At 41.1% G+C, this 22,874-nt stretch overlaps 1 long non-coding RNA gene across 1 annotated transcript; it reads right to left on the bottom strand.

Moving 5' to 3' along the window:
* Positions 1–413: 413 nt before the first annotated feature.
* On the bottom strand, positions 414–17,039 carry LOC133071869 (uncharacterized). The gene is made up of 3 exons (XR_009696551.1): positions 16,902–17,039; positions 16,397–16,527; positions 414–6,976 (listed from the first exon to the last, which is right to left on the bottom strand). It is a non-coding gene; the product is annotated as an uncharacterized LOC133071869 (long non-coding RNA).
* Between the last annotated feature and the right edge of the window lie 5,835 nt (positions 17,040–22,874).

Genomic DNA, 22,874 nt, shown 5'->3' with positions numbered 1-22,874 from the left:
ATGGAATTTTAAAAGATGGTAATGATAACCCTATATGTAAAACAGAAAAAGAGACACAGATGTACAGAACAGACTTTGGGACTCTGTGGGAGAAGGCGAGGGTGGGATGATCTGAGAGAACAGCATCGAAACATGTATATCATCAAGGGTGAAACAGATCACCAGCCCCAGCCCAGGTTGGATGCATGAGACAAGTGCTCAGGGCTGGGCACTGGGAAGACCCAGAGGGATGGGATGGAGAGGGAGGCGGGAGGGGGGATCGGGATGGGGAACACATGTAAATCCATGGCTGATTCATGTCAATGTATGGCAAAAACCACTACAATATTGTAAAGTAATTAGCCTCCAACTAATAAAAATAAATGGAAAAAAACTATATATATATATATATATTTACTGATGTTGGTGACGCTGGGTCTCTGTTGCTGTCGGGCTTTCCTCTAGTTGTCATGAGCGGGGACTGTTCGTCATGGTGCATGGGCTGCTCTGCATGGCGGCTTCCCTTGTTCGGCAGCACAGGCTCTAGGCGACGGGCTTCAGCAGGTAAGGTTCTGGCTCAGCAATTGCTCACGGCCCAAGAGTGCATGGGCTCCAGCAGCTGTGCCACATGGGCTCATTAGTTGCTGCTCACGGGCTCCAGAGTGCCAGCTCGGCAGCTGTGGTCTGGGGGTGCAGCTGCTCGGCGACGTGTGGAGTCTCCCTGGGTTGGGGATGGAGTCTGCGTCCCCTGCACTGCACGCTGGGTCCCTACCCACTGTGCCACCAGAAGAGCCCTGGATTACTAGCTTTAACATGTCTTAGGAACAGAACACTCTCAAATCTGGATGATCTTTACAGAGAATCAAACAGCGAGTTACTTAACATTCTCTAGACCTCTGCATTCCCAACTGTAAGATATGTGTAATCATTAGTAACTCAGTGTTGTCATGCAAAATAAAGACACCATTCCTAGGAGAGGGTTAGTACACAGTTGATCAGATTTATATTTCCGGAGTGGAAATTAGGGCTGCCAATGACGTGTGAAAAGGAAAGGTGATGTCTTCCTCTTACCTGAGGCAAACATGATTGGGAGTTGTCGTGAAATTTATCCTGATAACTAGAGGAGCGTAGGCAGTCAACTGAAGGAGCCCAGCTCTGAAGCTCCCACAGAGCTGATGGTGCTGGAGCCTCTAGAACGCTTCCATCAGCGTGAGGCAGTGCGAACGTGAGCCTGAACGAAACTCTGCAGCACGTTTGTTTCTGCTGAGCTGCACCCTCTCAGTTTCCGGTCCGTCTCCTCTTAACCTTTCACATCAGACCTCCACTCTTAGGGCCACTCCCTGGGTCATGCTCCAAACTGCTTGCATTAAGTCTCTCAGTCCAGTTTCTTACTGTTTGATCACACCTGTATCATGTTTACCTGTTCAGATGCCCCTGTTACGACCATTCTTTACTCTGACCTAACCTCTTGCATGGTCATCTCACCAGGTTTTTCATCCCACATTACCTGCCTAACATCTTCACACCCACTCTTGTCCAGAGCAGAGTCTATGGCCAGTTGCTGTCATCAATCAAGTGCAAATACCCACAACTCGCTTGCCCATCTCTCTCTCCCTCCATAGTACTGGCTTATCAGTCTCCCAGCTCTGGAAACAGTCAACCATCAACCTTCTCTGTGTCAGTAGTTAAATACAGCTGGAGAAAAGGGCACAGTGAGGTAGACTGGTTCCATTCTAAATTCATTCACTTCAAGTTCATTCTTAATACTATGTGGAAAGCCTGCAATATTCCCTGTCCTTTGATAGCTAATTAAAACCTTCTCCTGAATCCTCTTACTTTCATGAAAACTCTGTCCATCCTCCTCTGACCTTCAGTCTTAGATTATGATCTCAGAAAATTCCTCAGGCCCTCATCTTCCCCTCCCCAAACTACAACCTGTGTATGTATATGCACCTATATCCTTGGTCCTTATTAAAACTGTGAACAGGCCCTTGGTCTATTATAACACTCTCTACAGGAGGTAGTCTCGGGCCCATCTCCTAGAGTCCTATAGACAGTCGTCTTTTTGATCATCTATATACTTCTTTCATCAGCCGCCTCTCCCTTTCTATGAGGTCATCCCCATCAAATATATAAATATTGTCTAATATTTGATAATAACATGGTGATTAGAGCATGGGTTCAGACTGCTCAGCTTCAGACCTGGATTCACAATTAAGTAAATGGCTAAACCCCCTCACTTGTAAGTGGATAATAACAAGGTGCCTTAAAGTGTTGTTCTGAGGATTAACTGTTATTATATGTCAAGAATATAGTAGGGAATTTATGGCTAATAGTTAAAGTAGTATTTTCACTCCTAAAAAACTGCCTTACTTGACCACACAAACTGTCCTAACGACAGCCCTTTTCCTCTGCCCCTCTCCACAACTAGCTTACCCAAAGAGCCGTCAGCCAGCATGCTTCCCCCTTGTTCACCTCTTATATACACTTCAGCCTACTCCAGCCTCGTTTCCATCTCCTCTCACTTCAGTGAAATTTCTCTTTCAAGGTCCTCAAAAACCTCCATATTGCCAACGTCAGGGTGCAATGTTCTGTACTGTCATATGTGACACGTTGGTGGTATGACGGTTTCAGACGCCCCTTTTCTTCACATGGCATTCCTCACGTGACTCGTAAGACAACGTGCGCTTCTGGCTTTCTTCCACCTTTCTGACTCCTTCGTCTTAGACTTTGTAAAACCTCCTTCACCTAACTTCTAACTTTCACATGATGAAATTCCTCTTCTGTTTGTATAAATTTTGCAAGAAGATTGTCTCCAAATAGCATTTATATGTCAGTGATTTCCAATTTTACACCTATAGCCTGAACATTTCTTCCTAACTTTAGAGCCATATATCAAACCATTTGACAACCCAGATGTATATAAAAAGTGACACGTGACAAACCTAAGCTCTGATTTCTACTTCATTCCATATCTGTTCTTCTCCCAGTCTTTGTCATTTTAATACTGTCATTTAATACAGTCTCCCAGCTGCCCAAACCAGAGCTCTTGGTATCATGCTTGATTCTCTCTTCAGCTCAGTTAAGAATCAGAGTCCCAGGCAAGTATCTGTGCGTGTGTGACTTACTGGGGAGTGCTCTCAAGAGAAACAGGATGAGAGAAGCAGGATGTGGCAGCACATGTTCTCAGGTGGAATCTAGCCGCACTCCGACCCCACGGGGAGCTCGGGAGCGTAACTTGCACTCCACTCTGCTCCCACCTTTAGTCAAGGGAGTTGACTGACTTCCGTGTAAATCAGTCACTGGTTTTAGGTTTCCCCATGGGGAACAGGGAGAGTGTACTCCTCTGAGGCAAAAGCAAAGCAACCTTTCGGCAGAGGGCCGTTTGCTGGCCAAGGAGGCAACCAAGTGTTTTTAGCTGCCAACACTAAAAGCAGGTACAAACACCTTCCTTGACCCGATGGAGGAAGACTGCGCTGGCTCACCCCCCATGCCTCTCCCCCAGCGCTCTCTGCCTCTGGTGTTCCAGTCTAGGTGCATCCGGACCACTGACCAACCGGCCAGTAAGCCCGCTGAAAGTACCTCTGAGTGGCGTGTGTGTCTGTATCCAACCACCTCCCTTCGCCAACCAGCCACCCTGCCCAGAGCACTGCCCCTGGGAAACGCCTCCCCTCACCCACATCTCTCCTTGCCGGGGGCCGGGTAGCAGCAGCGTTCTGCTTTTCATTTGCCACCATGTATATCATAAGCACTGGTTCTGCTTCCCCCCTCCTCCTGCTGGTCAGAGGGGCACCGCCTGAGCTGTACCAACAAGCCAGATGCGAGCTGCTGGGCAGCAGCGCTGGGCCAGACGGTCTGCGACAGTTTCTCTGACTTCCTTGTTCCTTCTGCACCTGACCCAGCACAGTTCAAGGTTATCCACTTCCACTTTAAAGCTGATTGCTGCTAGGCTCACCTGACTTGAAGAAATGGTCTTGTTTTTTAAACAAATATAAATAATACACACAATTACTTCTATATATGCACAATGAGGAATAATCTCTTGTTGTGTTAAAAAAAATCCTAACAATAAATTTTGATATTATTTTTGATCTTGAAAATTCTGCTATTGATTCTTCACAAAGAGAGATGACATAAATTTACGGTTTCTAGTCCAGCATGGAAGGGGTTGAGGTGTTGCCACTCCATCCTTATAGCAAATAGAAAGCTGAACAAATTGAAAAGCCAACAACTCCTCTTAGATCCATCAGAAAAGTGAGGTCACAGGGAAAACCAGTGCTCCCAAAATTGCAGAGACACAGAGGCAGAGGGGACCATAATTGACCGGAGCAGAAACCCGCCAGCAGAACCCTCTATGAGAACCAGTGCCAGGGCAGGGAAGCTGAACTGTGATTAATGCACAGCTAGAGGCTCAGTGTGGACGAGGCTGAGGGTTTACGACTCCAGGAGGCCCCGCATTTCTGTGAGCTTCCCTCTCGGGGCTCTGCCAGGTCTTCATGGTGAGTATCAGAGAAGAATCCCCTTGTGTTTCCAGCATGTGTGACAGAGCAGATTCAACTCACATTCCTTAGCCAGAGGTTGAAAGAAAATATTATCTGGGTGCTTTACTTCCAGATCACACAGTATCATCTCCGCTTGGTTCAGCTTCCGTGTATTTACCAGTCCATTTTTGCTGTTGCTGCTGCGGTTGTTTTACTTATAAAACTGTGTGAGATACCTAAATATGGCCAGTTAGGCTTTATCTTGATTTCCACTCTGGGATTCTCAGTGGATCAAATTGGAGTAAACGTCTCTCTACAGAAATCCAGGCCAATCATTTTCCAAAAACCATTCCAGTGTGTCTGGAATTTAGTTTGAGAAGGCAAATGAACTGACCTTCAGTAGCAGAGCAGAAGAGTGTATCCGAGTCTCATTCGCCGGCTGTCTGCTCACAGTCAGCGATGCTAACACGTTCCTCTTGGTGCTCAAGGCTGCTGCAGGAGCAGGATGGGGCTCTTTTTCTCACGTGACCCAGCAGACCCTTCAGGCACAGTTAACTGCGCTACGCCATCGACTTACATCACAGCAAGGGGTTGTCCGCTGGAACATCATGTCCAAGAGTTTATGTCCATGAAATTAGCCCCAGAATAGGTATTAGAAAATAAACTACAAGTGAGAAGGGAAAGAACAGAAAACAGCTTGTTCCCAATTTTAAAACAATTAAAAAAACATCTAACTTGTTAAAGTGTTTTCTTTTACAGGACTTCTGCAGGTTATCCATTTTTGTTTATGGTTACTCTGATAACTAAAGTCGCTAATACGTATTAAGTGCTTACTGTATGCCAGCTGCTAGCACTTTACATATAATATTATTTATTCCTCAAAGAAATTCCTTATGCATTTTTCATTTCCTAAGTAACCTTCCTTATGTCACACAGCTGAGTGACAAAATCTGGATTACAGCCTGGACTAATTTATTCCTTAGTCTGAACTGTAAAGCACTAGACTGTGTTGCCCATTGCCTCTAGTTATAATTTCAAAAACATTTAAAATAGCTCTTTATACTATTAAATGAGAACTTACTTGAGTAGAAGAAGAGTCTTACTTATTCATTTTGGCTTGAGACTCTTTAAAAGAAAGTGTGTAAAAATTGGCAGGTCATAAATTATATCTAACCTGTGGATATATTATGCTTGGCCCAAGGAGTGCTGTAAAACCTTTAAATTCATAGTGTTAAAATAAGAGGAATATATATGAAATCTGAATTTCTATCTTCTTATGAAAAATCAGAAGATTAAGCCTTAAGTCTGGGAAACTATCTTTTAGAACATATTGGTGTTTATTACTACATCCAGGGAAGAGAGGAGAAAAGACATAGAATATAGAGTAATCTGCTTACTCTTCTGAGGTTAGAGGATGATTATGATTCTGCCACTCTGAGTTCCCTTTTATCTTCCAAGCATACAGAGCCAGCATCCATTGATCAGAAGGCAGGATACAAGTTTTAGAGGTGACCCCGTCCACTGGGATATTCGGACTCCAAATGATTAGTAACATTTACTTTGAATCTTTTAAAAACTATATTCATGTAATAGTTGGGCTGTTACAAAGTGTCTCTGAAAAATAAAATACTTTGATTTCACTTTCTATAAATAAAAACAGTTCCATCAGGTGGCCATCTGTGATATCAGAAATCAGTACATTCTGTCTAATTTGTCTTTGTTATTTCCAGGGTCAGGTTCCTTCAACTTCAATTATTTAGTCTTAGTGTGATATATAACAGAGCCAAGTGTTACAGCCATTATCCAGAAAGTCTGTTTCTTGAGGAATATAGGTACTATACCCTCAAAAATGCCCCAGCCTTCTCCAACTAAGCTAAACTGTTTAAAGTTTCTGTCATATTTGAGATTCAGAATACTACGTTTCAACCTTTTCAAAACACAGTATATTAAATCTTGGAATGCCTGCATCAAAACATCATTTTCTGACAAATAGTAAAGAATGTAATGTATTGTACTTGGTAGAAGTACTGGGATTAAAATGGTAAATTGAAAAATTTTAGTGGATTAAAAACTACCTCACTCAACCACTCATACACACAAAAACACATACAACAGCTCACTGTATTTTACACATGCACACACACATACACAAATGCACAACCTGGTTGTCTAAAAACTTTGCGAAGTTCAGCAGAGTACCAAGAAATAAGAAGGATAGTAGTGCCGGAGACATCTCTGGGTCAGCAGAAGGACAGATAAATCACAGGGCTAAAATTATATACTTATGCTATAATCTAAATGATAACATATTTTATCTGAGGTTATAACATAATTTTACTTCTAACCCAGCTCCCCCTACAAGAGCCTTCAGGCCATTATTTAGAATACGTGGATTCCTTATTTATACTTAATTCAAGCAATATTGGAAATTTGATTCTCAAATCATAGCAAATTAGAAGGAGTGGATCTCAAGTGTGTAGCTGTCTTGAGAGTAAGCCGTCAGCAAAAGATTGATCCTGGGAAGAGAAGAATTATTTTATATTAGAATTTAGCATAATTCTGACTATGGTTTTAGTATATGCTATTTAAGAATAAAAAAAATCAAAAGTTACAGTTTCTCAATTGATTACTTCCAAAAGTAATCGTATTAGCCCTAGAAATTCAGTAATATAACTTCTCCCAAAATGCTTAACATATGAGAATTGCTGCATTTAATTTCCACTGATTATGTAGTATACTTAGTATTTTAGCTACTAACTGATAATCATTTATGTGGACCCAACTGAGAAGAGCTATCTGTAACTCATATTCCAAAATATTCTGTTAAAGAGTAGACATCCACCACTAAACTTTTAGAAAATAATGATTCATTAAGCAGTTGGTATTTTAACATTCATGTTGCTCTGTGGTGAGTAATTTAACATATATTTCTGAGTATCTCATTGTAATTACACGTAAATAATTAAAATGTTTAGATGAATTACTCCTACAAAAAGTAAAGAAAAAATTAGGGACATTATTTTGTTCTAAGAAATGAACTATTAATGTTGACAGTATTATTTTAAAGCTAGTTAATTCATGGTTAAAAATGGATATGCATACTTTTAATGATTAAAATCACTTGTTTTTTCAAGGTCTTACAAATAGAAGATTAAGAACAATATCTGTTAGGGAGGATGATAGTACATGTGACGTGTTATTAGTGATGGTCAGTGGCAATCAAGACTAGAAGAAACTTTGAAGCCAAAAACAAAAGGGAAGGGGGACTCCGCTCCTCCTCCAGGTGAAAGTAGGAGCCTGTTTTCCTGAAGACTTACCTTAAGGCTCATCATCCTAAGGCTTTTATTTTTAATAAATATAATAAATGTGTTCTGAACACCTATTTGGCCATAATTACATTAAACAATATAATGTTTAGACAAAAATTAGTAAGAATTAGTGGAAATAAATAGGTAGAGGAAATTTAAAGAAAAATACAAAAGTTTTCTATGCCACATTTTTTTTTATATTATAAAATATTAACTTTAGCCAATATTGGTTTAGGGCTTCCCAGGAGGCTTGGTGGTAAAGAATCTGCCTGCCAAGCAGGAGATGTGGGTTTGATCCCTGGGTCGGGAAGATCCCCTGGAGAAGGAAATGGCAACCCACTCCAGTATTGCCTGGGAAATCCCAAGGAGAGAGGAGCCCTGCTGGCTACATTCCACAAGGTCGCAAAAGAGTTGGACACGACTTAGCAACTCAACAGCAGCAATACTTCTGCTTTACTTTCATACCTCTTTTATTTTGGCATATTTTGTTAAATCTGTGTGTAAATCACGAAACACATAAAAGCTCACTTTGTGTTTCTCTGTTGACATTATGTATGCTGCTAATATGGAAAATAGTAAAGATTGTCTAAGAGATCTTTTTAATGCTATTAATAGCTGCTATTAATCATGAGCATAATTTTGAAAAGTAATTTTCATTTTCCTATAGGGTTTCGGGGGAAAATTGAATCTACTTCCACAGTCCTAGAATGAAATTAAGATACAGATGTTTATTGATCACTGTGAGGTTAATGATCATTATGAGAATGTCCTGAGTAGAGAAGAGCTCAAATAGAACAGAATCCCATAAACAGTAACAGACTAAGCTTCTGCGCTCAGTACGTTCCCTGCCAAGCTTAACAGACCCTGTTTTCTTAATATATGAGGTCTTTCCTCCATATCGTACTGCTGCTGCTTTTTAAATTTAGAATAAGGCCTTTCACTTGTTGCCATGGCTACCAGTTGTTTAATACTTACCCTGTGTTGGTGTTATAGGCTTTATCTCTTATTTTCCTAACAGTTCTACCAGTTATACAGAGAGATATAGGGGAGACATAGGGGTTCTATCTCCATCTTAAAGATCAAAGGTTGTTTGCTTAATTAACAGACATCACACAGCTAACAGTTCCTAGACCTAGAATAAAGTAATGATTTATCTATTTAATGTAATTTTCTCAATATTATATACATTTGAAGTATTACAACTCCAAGTCCTTAACTTGGAGTTGGTTCTCCGCTGATAAGTCAGTCATGGACCTTCTGCTGATTTCCGCTAACAGAGGCATCTTCTAGAATGGAAGCTTCTTAGCCATTTGTTTACAGCACTCACGCTGTTTACACTCTTCCGCCTCATGTTGTCATGGTTTGTGTTTCTTATTTTTCCTGATCTTAAAGGGCAGTTTAAGTGCATGCAGTAGGGGTTGGTCAGGAAAATTGGACCATTCTACATGGGTCCAACAGGAATGGATTGAATAAAACAATGTTGTTGTTGCTCAGTCACTAAGTTGTGTCTGATGTTTTGCAACCCCATGGACTGCAGTGTGCCGGGCTCCCCTGTCCTCCACTATCTCCCAGGGTTTGCTCAAATGGTTTGAGTCGGTGATGCTATCCAAACATTTCATCCTCTGTCACCCCCTTCTCCTGCCCTCAGTCTTTCCCAGCATCAGAGTTTTTTCAATGAGTCAGTTCCTTGCATCAGGTGGCCAAAGAACTGGAGCTTCATCTTCATCATCAGTTCTTCCAATGCTCAGGACTGATTTCCTTTAGGATGGACTGGTTTGATCTCTTTGCAGTCCAAAGGACTCCCAAGACTTTTCTCCAGCACCACAATTCAAAAGAATCAATTCTTTGGCACTCAGCCTTCTTTATAGTCCAACTCTCACATCCATACATGACTACTGGAAAAACCATAGCTTTGATTATATGGACCTTTGTCAGCCAAGTGATGTCTCTACTTTTGAATGTGCTGTCCAGGTTTGTCATAGCTTTTCTTCCAAGGAGCAAGCATCTTTTAATTTAATGGCTGCAGTCACCATCTGCAGTGATTTTGGAGCCCAAAAAAATAAAGTCTGTCACTGTTTCCACTTTCCCCCCTTCTACTTGCCATGAAGTGATGGGACCAGATGCCATGATCTTAGTTTTCTGAATGTTGAGTAAGCCAGCTTTTTCACTCTCCTCTTTCACCCTCGTCAAGAGACTCTTTAGTTCCACAACTCAGGCATTGAGGGACTTAACGAGAGAAGGTCAGGGTGCCACTTTTAGCAAACTCCAAACAGCAGAGATAAGAAAATCATCACCAGTGACTTCAGTTGCAGGTAGTACTGAAGTGGATGGTGCTCAGGAAGATATCCAAATGCCATGCACCCACCAAGGCCACATCCATACCCTGACCACAGCGACCACTGTGGGAATTATGCCTCATCCTGCTCCTCTGCTCTATAAACCTCTAAGAGTGCTTCTTATCCTCAGAAACATATGGAACCTACTTGCAAAGGAATCTGGGAAACGTAGTTTCCAGGCTATCAATGTCTTCAGTATGAAGAAAGTTTGAAAAAGATGACATTTGCATTAAGATATATTTGGACCAGGATCACCTTTTTTTTTTTTTTTATTGAACTATATAAATTTATTGCCTCACAGTTCTGGAGGCTAGATATCTGAAATCAAGGTGTTGGTAAAGTTGATTCCTTCTGAGCACTATGAGAGGGAATCTGTTCCTTGCCTCTCACCTAGATTCTCATGGTTTCCTGCCAATCTTTGGTGTCCCTTGACTTATAGAAGCATCACCCTAATCTCTTTCTTCACCTTCACATTGCATTCTCCCTGAGTACATATCTGTGTCTAAATTTCCCCTTTTTACAAGGAGATCAGTCTTACTGGGTCAACCATAGTGACTTCATTTTAACTTTACCTCTATAAAGACTTGTCTCCAAATACAGTCACATTTTGAGGTAGAGTGTAAGGATTTCAAGATGTGAATTGGGGAGGTGGTTACAGTTGACCCGATAGCAGTTATCTACTGTTGTGTAAGAAATTACTCTAAAATTTAGTGTCTCAAATAAATAATGTGTTCTCTCTCATGGTGGCTGGAGTCTGGGAACCATGTGGCTAGACAGTCTGGGCTTGAGGTGTCTCCTGAGTCTGCCATCAGATATCATTTCAAGGTGACTGACTCACTACGGACTCCCTCACCAGCTGCTGGCATGACATGGCCTTGTTCTGTTCCCCCTAGACCCGGCCACAGTGTTGCCTGAGGGTCTTTTGACAACATGGGTGCTGACATCCCGCAGAGCCGGGAATCCAAGAGACCGAGGCGGAAGTTACAATGCCCCTTTCACTGAAATCCCTTCTTGGTTAAACACGGGCCTGAGTGCTATAACTTATCAACTGGTCTCTCAAGTGCCTGTTGGTGCTTACATTGTTACTTCATTCCCTCTGTTAGGGAAAAGGGCCTGAAACTTCCTGCTTGTCATCTTCTTTCCAGTGTCCCTTTTATAACCTGACTACAAATATGTTCTTGGTAAGTACCTACTAAGTTGAATTTAATTTCCTTGGAGGTACTTGCATTTATAAAGAACTATGTAAGAGAAAGTCATGCTGCAATTAGATTATTGCAGCCAAGTGAATTATATAGAATTTAATATGAAAGAAAATATGAGTTCTGGTGGTGTTCAGGGGCAACTTGCAATTCTTCATAGATGATTTCAACTTGGTGTTATTACCCCTGAACACTTTCCGATAGATCTCATGAATAGGGTAAGAAACCAGAGATACTGTATGTTTTTAGCAAACAAAAATAAAATTACATTAATATATCACCTAATTAAGTCTTATCCCATGTTCAAATATCATATATAATCACAGCAAGCTCTCCCCACAGGGCATAAATGCAGACAGTGTTCAGAACTCATCTTAAATAGTAATACTTAAGCCCAAGGATATTCCTTTATGACTTTGAGCTTTGTAAAGATTCATATTTCAGCCCAAAGGGGGTATTGTTGATTGATTTATTACTGCAAAGAGGTTTTATTTCTCAAATCCACCAGAATATTAGTTTTAAATGCCTAACTTTTCAACCCTTTTTCATAAGTTGTCCTAGGCAAGATTCAAGTTCATAGTCAAGTGGGCCAACTTTGTATTATTTAAAATAATGAAATTAATAGACACATTGATAACATAAAACCACAAGGAGTCATCACTTGCAGTGTCTGCAAATAAAATATAAAAATGCAGATCCTGGATATTTATCAACTATGATCCTTGTCCTGAAAGTATTCACAAATAAGAGGAGAAGAGAGGGGAGAAGTGAGGAATGAAGACAGAAGGAGGGAGAAAGAGTAAAAGGATGTGAAGCTAGGGAGGCATGGAAGAGTGAATGAAAAAGCAAACAAGGAAATAAAGGGGAAGAAAGGAAGATGAGGCCAAATGATGTAGGAATATCATACACATTTACACCATCAATAAGAAAAATTGGAGGAAGTTCCAGACAATGTTACATATTACAATGTGTTATATGTAGCATAAATCAGTTGATGACTAGATAGCGGTAGGATATTAAATATTAACCTAGATCCTTGCTCATTCATTTTTTGAACACTGACTTAGTGCAAAGCATTGAAACATATATGGCTATAGAATTTTTAAAATATATAGAAAAAATATTTCCCACTTTGATTCACAGGTGATTACTGAAGAAACATCAATACTGTAAAATATTATAGATGTTATCGTTCGTGTCTTTAAATATTTTACTCCATATTTACCTTCATAATTTGACAAAAATGAATCAAATGTCATAACATTCAGAATAGAATGATGGAATCCATTTTCATGCCACATAACACATGTAGGATATTGTACTTAATTGGAACCATCTTCCAAATAAGCCTGTACTGACATGCTGGAATCACATTTGTCTTATTAAAGCATCTTTTGAAAATATGTTCAATACGCTGCATCTAAGCATACTTTTTCCACATGGGGATTTAGAATAAAATACAAAGCACAATAATTGTGCAAACAAAGGCATATTCTTACAGTGGAAGGGTGAACAGGACAGTACAAGCTTACAAACTGAAGAGGCGGAAGTGAGTCTCAGCTCAAAGAAAAGGGCCCGTGCTGATGAAATAAACCACAGTACTTAACGCTGTTTAGTTTATACCAAAAATGTGTAGATAATGTGGGCTGGAGACATTATTTCATCCGTGGGGCATATGGTAATTATATCCACATTAAAGCTCTTTTGCTAATCACGCACACACGCACAGATCTTTGTGGCTGAGGGGGTGCAGCTGACACTAAGGGACTCCTCGCGGATCTGGGCTCAGCACATTTCTCTCCATGTGCATTCCTACCTCGGGGGCTGCTGCAACTCCTATCAAATGCCTTCTCCTCCCCCACTCACCGCACAGACGATTACAGCATAAACGCACACTGGAACAGAAGTTTACAGTTCCAGGAGAGGAAGTGAGTCTGGTGGGTTTTATCAACCATTGTTTCCCCAGCTTAGTTTAAATTGGGCAAACAGTATTTGGCTGGCCTGGCCACTGACATAAAAGCTACAGCTCCACAGAATTAGTGGCTCAGACTCAGACAAGAGGCAGGCCTTGGGTACTGGGCCACCCCACAAGGCTCTCTCAAGTACTGACAATGTGTCATACCTGAAACTTTATAAATCTACATACATATGTATAATAGCTTCACTATCATAAAAATTCCAGTGTTGAATATTCCTATTTATCTCATAAATTTGTTTTAAATTTTTTAAAAAAAGATCAAGATCCACACATTACATTTTTATGGGTTTCTCAGATCAGATGAAACTTGTCCTCCCTTTTTGTTTTCCTTGCAGTTTATTTGTAAAGAAATAGTCATTAGTGATGTTCTGTTGTATTTCTCACATTCTGGACTTTGTTGATTTCTGACTCTATGGTAATATTTTATACATTCTTCTAGCACTGTATTTCCCATAAACTGATAGTTATCTCCAGAACCTCAATTTGACTTAGGTCAATGAATTGGCCAAAAATACTTCACAGACTGTATTTTGTAATTCCAACAGGAGGCACATAGTGTCTGCTTTTTCTCTTTGTGTGATGTTAGTAGCCATTGATTACAGTTACCTAGATCCATTATTTTATTAGACGTTTGCAAAATGGTGATCTTCTAATGCCTTCTGTTATTTGTTAGCTGGGATACTTTTATAAAAATAAACCTCAGGATACTTAGTTATCTGAGGTTGAATAGAAAAAGCTGGTGGAATACTTCTTTATTTACCAATTTTCAGAAAAAAACTAGAATTGGTTCTTTAGCATACTTCAAGTTTGTCACTCATTCCTTTCCCTTTTTTGTTGAAGTATATAGTTGGTTTAAAATATTATATTAGTTTTAGGTGTACAACATACTGGTTCAATAGTTTTATAGATTATACTCCATTTAAAGTTGTTACAAAATTATGGCTACATTGCCCTGTGCTGTACAATATATCCTTGCTGCTTATCTATTTTCAACGTAGTAGTCTGTGCCCCTTAGTCCCATACTCCCCCTTCCCTCTCCCTAGGGCAACGACTAGTCTGCTCCCGTATCTGTGAGTCTGTTCTGTTCTATTAGTATAGTAGTGTTAGTCACTCAGCCGCGTCCCACTCTTTGCCTGCCAGGCTCCTCTGCCCATGGGATTCTCCAGGCAAGAATATTGAAGTGGGTTGTCGTTCCCTTCTCCAGTTTTTTTATACACACTTGTTTTTATTATACTGTCTTAAATGTACTTTTTCTTTAAATCCTCACACACTCGTATATGCATAAACAATTATTTGTACTTAACAGTGAGGAAACTGAGGTTCATAAAGTTACTTGGGTAGTCAGGGTTCTAGACAGTTTAGAATGTATGCTCCCTCTTCTGGACTCCAGGACATATTCAGAGGCCAAAAGAACTGAAAAAAGTAATTATGCCCTGGAGCACCTAACCAGCACCCATAATATGTAACTCAGACAAACGAATATTTTAAAAGATCTCACAAGACTACAGTCTAAGCCAAAACTGAAAATACTTTGATCCTAGAGCTCTGTAAATTCCTGGATACACTCACTGAATGTGGGCTTGTGACTGTTGCCATTTAGTCCCCGTTTGCTGGTGCGAGGGAGCGCATGGCAGCCTGATGGGGAGTCTGGCACTGACTTTCCCATGCTTCTGCCTTAGAGGAAGATCTCTTAACATGCCATTTATAAGACAAACACTCCCGAGCCTCATATGCTCACACTGGCGCGTTAGCCTGTTTTGCCTGCAGAGTCAGTGGAAATCACATTTGGTGTGCTTATTTTGATGCTCACCCAGATCCCTGTAGGGCTTAAGGAGATTAAACCCTTGTGATAGACAGATTGTTGGTACTGAACGCTCCATTACTCAGCCTTCTCCAGGGGATCGGGAGGCAGACTGGCGGCAAGTGATGCAGACCTAAGTCCAGCTGCGATGCCCTCCAGTGCCCAGTGACCCCTGAACAGGAAACACGTGCTTTCCAGGAAACGCAGAGTGCCGAAGTCCATGCGCTTGCCTTGTCTTCTTAATGTTCTGTTTGGCCGTAACAGGATCAAAGGCCAGATGATTTTCACAAGCAGTGTGCCATGTGCCCTTTCTCAAACCAAATGCTGACAATAAATATTTCTGGTGGTGTTGGCAGAAAATTCTCCATGCATATCCTGATTTCCACATGTCTTATGAACAGAGGCATTGATTCCCTTTGTTCTGGACTATCTTTTCAAGGATATGAGTGTAGCAAACAGCCTTGGAAGGCAGAAACTGTGCTCCCTCCCAAGGAAAGGGCACGTTTGATTTCTATCCAGTATAGTAAAACAGTGGAATTGCCTGTTACAGAAGATGTGGTTTCCCTGAACTCAGGGTTCATCTTCCCTTACATAGCTTAGTGCACATGCAGAAGGTATCACCTGGCCTTCTTCACACTGTCTATATAACTTGGAAACCAGGATTTGGTGCAAAAATTATGATACTTTGGCTGTTGTTATTGCTGTGAGTAATAAACTGTCTTTTGTTTCTGACCCAGGAGTCTTGGCTCTTCTGCCAGCATCCATGAAGACTGGTGTGCATGTGTGTCCTCATCATTCAGTCGTGTCCAACTCTGTGCGACCCCATGGACTGTAGCTCACCAGGCTCCTCTGTCCATGGGGCTCTCCAGGCAAGAATACGGGTGGATTGCCATATCCTCCTCCAGGGGATCTTCCCACCCCAGGGATCAAACCCTTGTCTCCTATGTCTTCTACATTGCAGGCAGATTCTGTACTTACTGAGCCATCAGGTAAGACTTGTAGGTTAGTTTATTACCTTGTAAGTAGGGTTAAATTTTAGACCCTTCAAAATATTTGACAGTTTTTATTCCTTATGATTATATAAAGACATATGTGTTATATGTTTGAATGCATATATGTATTATCTATTTACATTCTTGCATGTGTAATAAGATTTTACTGTTATATATATGTATAAATGTATATATAAAATCTTATAATTTTTAATATGACAATTGCATTGTTGTCACTTGAAAAAAAACTGCCTTCATTTTTCGCGCTATTTATAAACACAGAACGCAGAATCACACTCAGTCCTTCACAAAACGTCCTTACCTTCACTAGGCGTACTTAATCGTCCAAGGACAGAGAAGCCCCAGCAAGACAGTAGGCGCTGGAACAGCAGCTGCATGGCGCCAGAACAACTTTCAGGAGATACCCCGCATCCAAGGGCAAAGGAGAAGCCCCTGCAAGATGGTGGGAGGGGCGAAACTGCATTTAGAATCAAACCCCATCCCTGCCAGCGACATTCTGGGCTCAAGCAAACCTTGTGTGCACCAGGACCCAGAGACCGCCCAGAGCCTGAGCCAGAACTGTGTCTGAGTGTCTCCTCTGGAGGAAAGGGTCAGCAGTGGACTGCCGGAAGGGCAGGGCTCTGGGTGCAGCAGACCTGGGTGTGGCATAAGCCCTCTTGGAGGAGGTCGCCATTAACTCCACCATAGAGCCACCAGAACTTACTCAGGACGGGGAAACAGACTCTTGGAGGACACAAAAAAAGCTTATGTGCACCAGAACCAGGAGAAAGGAGTAATGACCCCACAGGAAACTGATCCAGACTTACCAGTGAGTGTCCAGGAGTCTCCAGCAGAGGTGTGGGTTGGTGATGGCCTGCTGCAGGGTTGGGGGGCAATGAGTGTAGCAATGCCTATATGGGACCTTTGGAAGGAGGTTGCCATTATCTTCATTATCTCCACCAGAGTTTGGCCCCAGGTAAATAACAGGGAGGGAACACAGCCACGCCCATCAACAGAAAACGAGATTAAAGATTTACTGAGCATGGCCCCACCCATCAGAACAACCTTCCCCCTCAGTCACTCTTTCCCATCAGGAAGATTCCATAAGCCTCTTATCTTTCTCCATTAGAGGGCAGACAGACTGAAAACCACAATCACAGAAAACTAACCAATCTGAACACCTGGACCACAGCCTTGTCTAACTCAATGAAACCAGGAGCCATGCCCTGTAGGGCCACCCAAGACGGACGGGTCACGGTGGAGAGGTCTGACAGAATGTGGTCCGCTGGAGAAGGGAATGGCAAACCACTTCAGTATTCTTCCCTTGAGAATCCGATGAACAGTATGAAAAGGCAAAAGACAGAACACTGAGAGATGAATTCCCCAGGTTGGAGTGCCGAATATACAACTGGAGATCAGTGGAGAACTAACTTGAAAAAGATTGAAGAGATGGACCCAAAGCAAAAACAATACCCAGTTGTGGATGTGACCAGTGATGGAAGTGAAGTCCAATGCTGTAAAGAGCAATATTGCATAGGAACCTGGAATGTTAGGTCCATGAATCAAGGCAAATTGGAAGTGGCAAACAGGAGAGGGCAAGAGTGAACGTCAACATTTTAGGAATCAGCAAACTAAGATGGACTGGAATGGGTGAATTTAACTCAGATGACCATTATATCTACTACTGTGGGCAGGAATCCCTTAGAAGAAACGGAGTAGCCATCATGGTCAACAAAAGAGTCTGAAATGCAGTACTTGGAAGCAATCTCAAAAACGACAGAATGATTTCTGTTCGTTTCCAAGGCAAACCATTCAATACCACTGTAATCCAAGTCTATGCCCTGACCAGTAATGCTGAAGAAGCTAAATTTAAGCAGTTCTATGAATACCTACAAGACCTTCTAGAATTAACATCCAAAAAAGATGTGCTTTCATTATAGGGGACTGGAATGCAAAAGGATGAAGTCAAGAAATACCTGGAGTAACAGGCAAATTTGGTCTTGGAGTACAGAATGAAGCAGGGCAAAGGCTAATAGAGTTTTGCCAAGAGAATGCATGGGTCATAGCAAAACCCTCTTCCAACAAAAGAGAAGACTCTACACATGGACATCACCAGATGGTCAATACCAAAATCAGATGGATTATATTCTTTGCAGCCAAAGATGGAGAAGCTCTATACAGTCAGCAAAAAACAAGACTGGGAGCTGACTGTGGCTCAGATCATAGACTCCTTATTGCCAAATTCAGACTTAAATTGAAGAAAGTGGGGAAAACCACTAGATCATTCAGGAATAACAAATCAAATCCCTTACGATTATACAGTGGAAATGAGAAAGATTCAAGGGATTAGATCTGATAGTCAGAGTGCCTGAACAACTATGGCTGGAGGTTCATGACATTGTACAGGAGACAGGGATTAAGACCATCCCCATGAAAAAGAAATGCAAAAAGACAAAACAGGTGTCTGAGAAGGCCTTACAAATAGCTGTTAAAAGAAGAGAAGCAAAAAGCAAAGGAGAAAAGGAAAGATACTCCCATCTGAATGCAGAGTTCCAAAGAATAGCAAGGAGAGATAAGAAAGCCTTCCTCAGTGATTAATGCAAAGAAATAGAGGAAAACAATAGAACAGGAAAAACTAGCGATCTCTTCAAGAAAATGAGAGATACCAAGGGAACATTTCATGCAAAGATGGGCTCAATAAAGGACAGAAACGGTATGGACCTAACAGAAGCAGAAGATATTAAGAAGAGGTGGCAAGAATACACAGAAGAACTATACAAAAAAGATCTTCATGACCCAGATAATCACAATGGTGTGATCACTCCCCTTGAGCCAGACATTCTGGAATGTGAAGTCAAGTGGGCCTTAGGAAGCATCACTACGAACAAAGCTAGTGGAGGTGATGGAATTCCAGTTGAGCTATTTCAAATCCTGAAAGATGATGCTGTGAAAGTGCTGGACGCAATACGCCAGCAAATTTGGAAAACTCAGCAGTGGCCACAGGACTGGAAAAGGTCAGTTTTCATTCCAATCCTAAAGAAAGGCAATGCCAAAGAATGCTCAAACTACTGCACAACTGCACTCATCTCACATGCTAGTAAAGTAATGCTCAAAATTCTCCAAGCCAGGCTTCAACAGTGAGTGAACCGTGAACTTCCAGATGTTCAAGCTGGATTTAGAAAAGGCAGAGGAACCAGAGATCAAATTGCCCACATCCATTGGATCACCAAAAAAGCAAGAGAGTTCCAGAAAACATCTACTTCTGCTTTATCGACTATGCCAAAGCCTTTGACTGTGTGGATCATAACAAACTATGGGAAATTCTTAAGGATATGGGAATACCAAACCACCTGACCTGCCTCCTGTGAAATCTGTATGCAGGTCAGGAAGAAACAGTTAGAACTGGACATGGAACAACAGACTGGTTTGAAATAGGAAAAGGAGTACGTCAAGGCTGTAGATTGTCACCCTGCTTATTTAACTTATATGCATCATGAGAAACGCTGGGCTGGATGAAGGACAAGCTGGAATCAAGATTGCTGGGAGAAATATCAATAACCTCAGATATGCAGATGACACCAGCCTTATGGCAGAGGGTGAAGAAAAACTAAAGAGCCTCTTGATGAAAGTGAAAGAGGAGAGTGAAAAAGCTGGCTTAAAGCTCAACATTCAGAAAACTAAGATCATGGCATCTGGTCCCATCACCTCGTGGCAAATAGATGGGGAAACAATGGCAACAGTGGCTGCCTTTATTTGGCGGGGGGAGGGGCTCCAAAATCACTGCAGATGGTGACTGCGGCCATGAATTTAAAAGATGCTTGCTCCTTGGAAGGAAAGTTATGACCAACCTAGACAGCTTATTAAAAAGCAGAGACATTACTTTGTTAACAAAGGTCCTTCTAGTCAAGGCTATGGTTTTTCCAGTAGTCCTGTATGGATGTGAGAATTGGACTATAACGAAAGCTGAGCACCAAAGAATTGATGCTTTTGAACTGTGGTGTTGGAGAATACTCTTGAGAGTCCCTTGGACTGCAAGGAGATCCAACCAGTCCATCCTAAAGGAGATCAGTCCTGGGTGTTCATTGGAAGGACTGATGCTGAAGCTGAAACTCCAATAGTTTGGCCACCTGATGCGAAGAAGTGACTCACTGGAAAAGACCCTGATGCTGGGAAAGATGGAAGGCAGGAGGAGAAGGGGACTGCAGGGAATGAGATGGTTGGATGGCATCACCGACTCAATGAACATGCATTTGAGTAAACCCCGGGAGTTGGTGATGGACAGGGAGGCCCAGCGTGCTGCCGTCTTTGGGGTCGCAGAGATTCAGATACAACCGAGTGACTGAACTGCACTGATCTTGGCAATAACTAGTTCCTTAGCTTCAACAGAAGGAAACAATGAACAATTTTTATCAAAAGTACATAGCAAATGAATGCCCTTTTAAATTTTGAATTAGCAAATCCATTATAATTTTATCTTAGGCTATTTTATCTTAAAAAAGATGTGGCTTCCCTAGTGGCTCAGATGGTAAAGAATCTGCCCGCAATGCAGGAGACCTGGGTTCAAATCCTGGGTTGGGAAGATCCCCTGGAGAATAGAATGGCAACCCACTCCAGTATTCTTGCCTGGAGAATTCCATGGACAGAGGAACCTGGCAAGCTACAGTCACAAGAATTGGACACAACTGAGTGACTTTCATACTTCACACATACAAAAAAAATATGTGACATTGGTGTGAGTAGTTATAATGATAAATATAATAATAATAAACATAATCCCCCTTAGCTCCAGAAAACTTTGAACCTTCAAAAAAGGTTTTGTGGGATAAAATTATGGTATCATGCAGTGAGGACAGTGAAAGGCAACATCTGGTCCCAAGCTCTATAAATTATCTGAACCTCCCTCTAGAAAATCACTTTTTAGAGATTATCCACCTCATCCATCTCCAGAAAGAGAAAACTTAATTCTGTGTGCACCCGCATATGAATATTTGACAGACAAAATTTTCTGAACTCTTTGTTATATTGAAGGAATACTCGTTTCCCTGAATTTCACATTTACTTCTGATGGAATCAAATTTCTAATAATGGATTCCAATATTTTGTTGACATTCACCAGCTTGTGAAATCAATGACTTTAAACATCAGTTTCTTCCTCTGTATGATGGGCACAGTAGTGGCCTCTTCCATGTCTAATGTGAGGGTACAATGAGGTTTAACACATAGTGCCCGGGAGGTAGAGGTTATAGCTTTTCCTTACCTTCATTTTATGGGATGCTTACAGGTGACAGCGCTGTTATTTCCCTGAGATGATGTTGGGGTGCAGTCTGGTCCAGTGGGCACATTACAATGTATCCCACTCCATTCCTAGATTACATCCACCACCCAAGTTCACATTAAAACAGTCTCAGCTTTAATATTCTCTTGATTATAGATTTCGGTTTGAAAATGGGGGTCTTTCTGTTGGAAAATGGGGGTCTTTCCTCTACTCTTAGATGAGTTAATGTTAAGACCTTCCACTAGTGAAATACTTGTCTTCAGTCTATTAGTTTCATATGGCTCCAAATAAAGTATCTTAAGCTTTGATGCTTGAAATAAGAAAAAACAATTATTGTAGTGAGGTTTAAATTTTTACTAATATATATATATATAAGTATATATATATATATATATATATTAGTATATATATATAACTTTAGAGCTATACAACTTGAGTAGTTAGAATCTCACCAGTTTTTCATACTTGGCTACAATTCACTTCTTTTGAATATGAAGTCTATATTGAATGTGCCCTCAGCCTCTTAAATATTTTTCATATGTATACTCATAAATTTTCCTTCATTCACAAAACACATTTCCTACTATATACATTATAAAACATATAAAACTATGAATCTTAAAGGGAGGTTAAATTTGAAAGAGTATATAAGCTTTAATTTATTAACTGTAGTTAAAGATAGTGCATAGAAGTCTTTATTTCAGATAGTTCTTTTTGATAATTTCAAATCACTGTGGCCTTTATACCAGTGGATCTGATTAATCACTGTTTTTGTGATATAGGTGACAAAAAGATAATAGCAACAATAGGTATCAGCATTCCTGTTTCCTTATTGGGTTTTACTCGGATTGTTGGTATTGTTGTTAATCCCTGTTCACAGAGCTTTTTTAAGGCATGTATTTGTTTTGTGAAGTATGGTAATCAAAACTAGATAATAATCGATCAATCTGTTTAACTACAGTGCCTGGCAATATGCTGCAAGCAAATGTGAGTGAGAACCAAAAGATACTCTCTCCCAGATGTGGAGCTCTCACCTCACCTACTTTGGGTGATAAAACTTTCTGGTACATGAACTGAGTAAGTAGTGTCAGTCTCTACTGAAAAAGAATTGGGCTTTTTCTTTTTTAGTTAAGAATCAACAGCCAATAGAAATTGAGTATTTTCTTGCAACACCAGTGAATCCTGTTTCTTAGGTGCTGCTCTGGAGCTCTTGTCCTGCATTCCACGGGGACCTCTGCCTTACTGAGGTAAACAGCTTGGAGGGGTACTGTCTGTGTACACACTCCCACATTTTGTAGGAAGCGAAACGCCCAGCCAATAGCTTGCATCGTCATTTGAGGGGAGGCCACTTACACTGAGTGTGCACACATGCTAAGTAACTTCAGTCATGTCCGACTCTTCGTGACTTTCTGGACTGTGGTCCCCCAGGCTCTGCTGTCCATGGGATTCTCCAGGCAAGAGTACTGGAGCAGGTTGCTAGGCTCTCCTCCAGGGGATCTTTTCCATTGGGGGATCAAACCCACAT

This window comes from Dama dama, chromosome 17 (assembly GCF_033118175.1).
Source record: "Dama dama isolate Ldn47 chromosome 17, ASM3311817v1, whole genome shotgun sequence".
NCBI lineage: Eukaryota > Metazoa > Chordata > Mammalia > Artiodactyla > Cervidae > Dama > Dama dama.
Note: the sequence above shows the minus strand (reverse complement) of the source record. Positions and strands in the feature narration are given on the sequence as shown.